We start from the raw sequence: 6,000 nt of genomic DNA, 5'->3' as shown, positions 1-6,000 counted from the left end.
AATATGTCTTTAGAAAACTCCAAATTATTTGAGGTGTTCAAAGACAAAAGCGGAGTTCTTTGAGGCTATTATGACAGAATTACCAAATGAAGCATGCAACAAAGAAGACGAAGACTTGAAAGAAAAAATTGGCTTCGTATACATTCCAATAAAAAGCAAATGGCAAGGAATCGATCGTTCTACTTCAAGGTTTATAAGTAAGCATGAAAGTTGGCTAGCTGGTAAAAGTTTTTGGATGAAGAAATGCCTAGCACATCAACCAATCGAACTAGAGGAAAACTAAGAAAACCCATAGAAGATTGTTCGACCTACACAAGGAAAAGGAATCTATCAGATTATACTAGAACTATCGCCACGACTCATCTTTCAGAAGCATTGGCTATTAAATATAAAAAGGACGAAGAGAACACCAATTCTCATATCTTAGGAGTAGTTGCGTTAGCAAGTCCAGTGCGACTGAGGTCATCAAAAACAGCATTCCCACACGCCCAAATGCGCTACCTCGGCGATACACTGCTGGAGAGTCTTTGGTGCTGTTTATAGATCTCGGGTTATCGAAGGATAAATATAATATATTGCGTGAGTCATATTTGCAACATAATGCCGATCTTTTCCCTGGATACAAACAAATCACTCAAGCCAAGGAAGAAGCAGTTCCTCCAAGAGCCAAAATAACCGAAGTATCAGCTTGAAAAGTGTTTCTGAAGAAAAGTTGGAATCACTGCCAAAAATCCTAAGATTGGTAAATGAATGGGGCTGTGATGGATCATCAAGACAAAGCGCATATAAACAAAGAATAAATGTAGACGATTACAGATGATACAATTACAGATGATAATTATGCTTCTATTGTTCTCCACCGTTTAAAATATGAAGCTTCAGAATATTGGAAAAATCCACGGCCGTCATCAGTCAAATTGTGCCGGCCGATATTAATTAAATATGAGAAGAAGTCTTCGGAACTGAAAAAGCTACAGTGAGTGATATAAAAAATGAAGTCGCAACATTAGAATCAACAATAATTGCAATCGAAGACGGGAATGTGATTACCATAAAGCGCGATTTTCTTCTAACAATGGTCGATGGAAAAGTTTTAAACTTACTAACAAACGCATCATCTACATTGAAATGTCCAATATGTAAGAAGAGTCAAAAAGACTTTGAAAATCTTGATGATTCAATTATTGATGAACTAAATTTTGAGTATGGAATATCTCCTTTGCATGTGAGGATAAGGTGCATGGAATTCGTTTTGAAACTGGCTAATACACTACCACAACAAGGACAAGTTTTCGACGACAATGCAACATCTAAGGAAAAACAAAATATTAAAACAAAATTATTCAAGATGCATTCTGTAAAGAGCTTGGCCTGAGATTTGACTGCCCAAAGTATGGACACGGCAACACAAATAATGGAAACCCCCCAAGAAAATTTTTCGAACACGATGAAATGATTGCTCGCATTACTGGAGTCGATAAAAAAATTGTCAAACGATTAGGAGCAATTTTAAATATTTTAAATTGCCATGAGAAATTTAATGGACCTAAATTTGGAGAATAGCATCGAAAACTGCAGAGCTGCTGCTTCAAAAGTATCCTGAGAAAAAGTTCACACCAACGGTACATAAAATGTTGGCCCATGGAAAAGATTTAATAGAATACCACTGTTTACTAATAAGAGAATTGTCTGAAGAAGCTCAAGAATTTAAAAACAAGGACTACAAAAGATATAGAAGTACTAACGCTTGCAAAATCTCACGAGTTAGACAAAACGAGGACCTTTTCAACATGTTGGCCTTCTCTTCTGATCCAGTCATATAATCCATGAGGGATGTAAGATCACAAAAAGATCTTACAGACACCTATAGCTCAAAAATGGTTACCTTGTTAGATATATTTTCCAGTGACGAAGACTGCGTTAAGATTAAATAAATGATCCACCTTTTTCTATCACAATAAAAAAATTATTTAGTACTTAGCTTTGTTATTTTATTGAAAAAAAAAAAATAAATCAATCATCACAAATCATCAATACATGTTTATTATTTATATAAATAATACAGTTATTTCAACAAACAATTGTTATTTCACTTAGTAATTATAATCACATAATTTTCGTTTATACATTTTTTAAAATTTTTCAAATTGTAAGATGGGTTTTCAAGCACCATATATGTATATTTATTTTAAAGCTTAGGCTTTGCTATCAGAAGAGTAATAAATTTTTACAGAAATCAACAAAATTGGTAAAGCGCTTATTAAGATAAAAGTGTTTATCATAAGTGGACAGTGTTTAAAAATCTGTTAGTTGTTCATCTTTGGCTCAAATACAATAATATTGAACAAATTTTAATAATTTATCTTAGTTTAGTATTAATAACATATTTGGTTTTTGAATTTTTCAAAAATATGTAAGTAAATTTATATAATGAATTTTCAAGCAATGTTCATATACTTATGCCCTAGCGTACACATTTCACTTTTATAAGAGTATAACGTCTTAAAAGAAGTAATGCGTCCATCAAGTATGGTGGAGATTGATAAACTTGCTGCTAAAACAAAATTTTTAATCATATGTGGGTAGAATCACACTCCTTCATACAAATCATAAGTTTATCTGATTTCATGTTCAAATAAATTCTCATAAAAAAATTCAAAGTTTGTCCTTCAGTTTTTAGCAAATTTTTTTGTTTTTTTTTTTGTATTTTTCTACAATTTTGCAAATTTGGCGAATTATTGTGAAGCACCCTGTTACTCTGGCACGCTGTATTTTAAATTGTTCAAAGCTTAAATAGTTAGCTTTCAGGTACAGTATAAATCTTTAAAATATCTTCATTCATTCAATGTTATGACTTTTGCAAAGAAAAAACTCAAAGGGCGCCATAGTGCGACCTGTATGAAAAAGTAGGAGAAGAGTATGGTGAGCGTGCTTGCACATTATTTGCGTCATCTGCACAGCTAAATTTGGCACATTTTTGTTGTATTTGTTGTTCGTTTTGTTGTTGTTGTACATGTGGCTTATTGTCATCTATTTGTGGCTATTGCTCTGCAGTTTCGCTGTATGTAGCGCGTTGCGCAGTTGATATGCTCCATTCAATGGATGGCAACGCTACGGACGTGGCATTGGCAGTTTGACTGTTTTTTACCGCGTCCGCACTTGCGTCGTTGCTGTGTTCTTGTAACTGTGGATGGAAACTTTGCGGCCTGATAATATTTTATTGATTTGTAATTACAAAGCCTGAAAGTATACAATAGAGGGGAGAAATAGATTAGTTAATCGAATATGTTATATTTTTTTTATGTTGATGGAATTAGTTTTCAAGGCTGTGTAACTCTACGCGGTGTTGAGTTATTGCGTTGAAACAGTGAGTGGCGCCTTTGGCGCTGATAAAGTTTTGTTGATACCCTGGTGAAATTGCGTCAGTAGCTCGAGTCACACTAGTCTACTAGAAATTCATATTTATCATTATGACCAGAGGATTTATCTCGTTAAGATTAACAGCGCTCCCATAAATATCCTGACACTTCGAATTAATGCCGCCAGTAGCTAAAGCTTCCTTCTATTTGGTGAAGGTTTGGATATTACTAAAAAAAATTTATTTAATTTTTTGCTTCTAACAAAACACAACCGAACATTGTATGGCTTTACCCTATGAGCTGGGCCATCTTAATGCGGTTGTGGGGCGGGAGTGCCCTACGCTTACGTGTTGTAAGTAGATGTGTCAGTACCACCGCATGGTGTCGCTTGCTATAAATTTCCTCATGAGTCTCGGAGAGTAACGCGAGTTATTAGTTCTATTCAACTAGAGCGGTCATTACACTTACACTCTGTCCTCATACACAAGCGCCGCCAACTGGTCGCATAGAGGCCGATATTTATCTAGCCACGTTGATGGATTGCATTGTATTTCCGTATGGGATCGGACCTGGGTGCGGGGCCTAATTTTATGGCGTACGCCTTCTACCGCCCTTTTTATTTTTACGTTCACGGTATATATCAAAGCTCGCACAAATCTGTCTTGGATGTCGTTAAGGCGTCGCTGTTTGCCGATTGATTGAGTATATCTTCTAGACTTTCCGCTCCTACGACAGCGCTTACAAGCGTATGTTAGCTGCTTATTTGTGCCGTTTCGCGGCAGAGCGTTTAGACGTCCCAGGTGTACAAAAAGCTTCTCGAAGATACGGGAGTTTTTCAATTCACGCCCGGGACTTTTCCTTGGTCAGGTTTACTTCGTAAGTACCTTCGTAGTACTGCGCCTCACAATGTTACAGCGTCGGGATGATGCGCTTGGTATCTTCTGGCTCGACAACGTTGAAACGAGGACTATTCTGTTGGCCACACTGGATACAAAAGTAAGTTGACCGTCTTAATTTCACTTTGTTGTTGATTCTAGCCGATGCTTTCAGCACTTAAGACCAGTAAGCTTTGAGGCTGTTTGAGCGGGACAGGTCTGATTCGCTGGATGGATACCTCGTCATATCGACTGGGCATACTGTCTTCCCTTGCCTTTTAAACGTGAATAGTCTTAGCGATGATACAGCTATGCTGCTCACCACCCAGTCCTTTGAGCGCAGCATCTGAAATGCGTGGGCCATGGGAGCTGTTCCGTCAGGTTGGACAGAGGTTATAACCCGCCTCCTTCTTCACCAAGCCCCAGCAAGATAAGCTCGTGGTTAGTGCGTTGAGGCTTTCCGTTCTCTTTATAACTTCATCGGCCTCATTTAGATATTTTTTATCCTTGTCATCCTTGAAGGATAAAGTAAAACCGCGGTAATGAAAAGATTTCAGTAGTGTTTGCCTTTTGCCAATTTGCTAGTCCATAAATGTCCAGCGCTCGCAATACGCTCAGCGGGCCAGCTATGGAGCTTATATTAGTCTGCCTAATCCGGAAGCCTTGGCAACTACGCTACTGTTGGCAGCCCTATTTTCGAAATAGTAAAAGACTTCGTTTATTTGTGAACTAGCATCAACACTAGCAACAACATCAGCTCTGATATCCAGCGAAGAAGAACTCTTGCCAATAAATGCTACTTTGGAATAGGTAGGCAATTGAAAAGTAAAGTCCTCTCTCGGCAAACAAAAATCATACTCTACAAGTCACTTATCGTACCCGTCCTGCTATATGCTGCAGAAGCATGAACCATGACAATGTCAGATGAAGCGTCTCTGGGAGTGTTCGAGATAAAAGTTCTTCGAATGATTTATGGACCTCTACGCATTGGCGAGGGCGAGTATCGAAGAAGATTTAACGATGAGCTGTAGGAGATCTACGCAGACATTAACATAGTCCAGCGAAGTAAAACGCAGCGGCTGCGCTGGCTAGGCCATGTTAGGCGAATGAAAGATGACGCTCTGTCCAAGAAAGTGTTTCTATCGGAACCCGTGGTAGAGGGTGGTCCACACTCCGCTGGAAGGAACAGGTGGAAAATGATTTAAGCTCCCTTGCTGTGACCAATTGGCGCCGGTTGGCAGAGAGAAGGAGTGACTGGCGCGCCTTGTTGGACAGCCATAACTGTTTATACGGTTAAGCGCTTGTTAAATAAGTAAGTAAGTAATCCGGAAGAAACTGCGTTTTTCTAGATAGTCAAAATGCTCTCCTGGTCCGAAAGAGCTGGCAATAAGCAAGAAAATTTGTAGCTGACGTGTTGTTGCCCCTCACTGGTAAGTATATCATTGCGCATTTGACTGCATTGTAGCTCAGCTCAATGGTTCTCTAGCCTTTTTCAACTGCTTCCAGTACCCTCCCGTCGGCGGAAGTATCTGCTATTACCATGACATCGTCGGCGTAGGCCAAATTATTTACGATAACATTGATGACGAATTCCAGAACCAACTAGGACACTATAGTGCTCTGTGGGCATCGCGTGCGTACTCTCGTCTGTATACTTATTTGTGAGGAGACACCTTATGCTACTTTCAGCTGTGTCGTAATTTTGTTGTAGCTGGCCCTTATTGTATGGATAGTTTTACCCGGTACACCATGTACTTCCAGCGCTT

General features: G+C 38.7%; 1 long non-coding RNA gene across 2 annotated transcripts in view; it reads right to left on the bottom strand.

Annotated features, from left to right (window-relative positions):
- Positions 1-2,083: 2,083 nt before the first annotated feature.
- The window catches only part of LOC137235662 (uncharacterized), a 245,328-nt gene continuing 241,411 nt past the window's right edge, over positions 2,084-6,000 (bottom strand). For both annotated transcript variants that reach the window (XR_010948013.1, XR_010948014.1), the window contains exon 5: positions 2,084-3,240. This is a non-coding gene — a long non-coding RNA (uncharacterized lncRNA). The remainder of the gene's footprint in view (positions 3,241-6,000) is intronic.

The sequence above is a fragment of the Eurosta solidaginis genome, unplaced genomic scaffold, assembly GCF_040869045.1.
Source record: "Eurosta solidaginis isolate ZX-2024a unplaced genomic scaffold, ASM4086904v1 ctg00000399.1, whole genome shotgun sequence".
Taxonomy (NCBI): Eukaryota; Metazoa; Arthropoda; class Insecta; order Diptera; family Tephritidae; genus Eurosta; species Eurosta solidaginis.
Note: the sequence above shows the minus strand (reverse complement) of the source record. Positions and strands in the feature narration are given on the sequence as shown.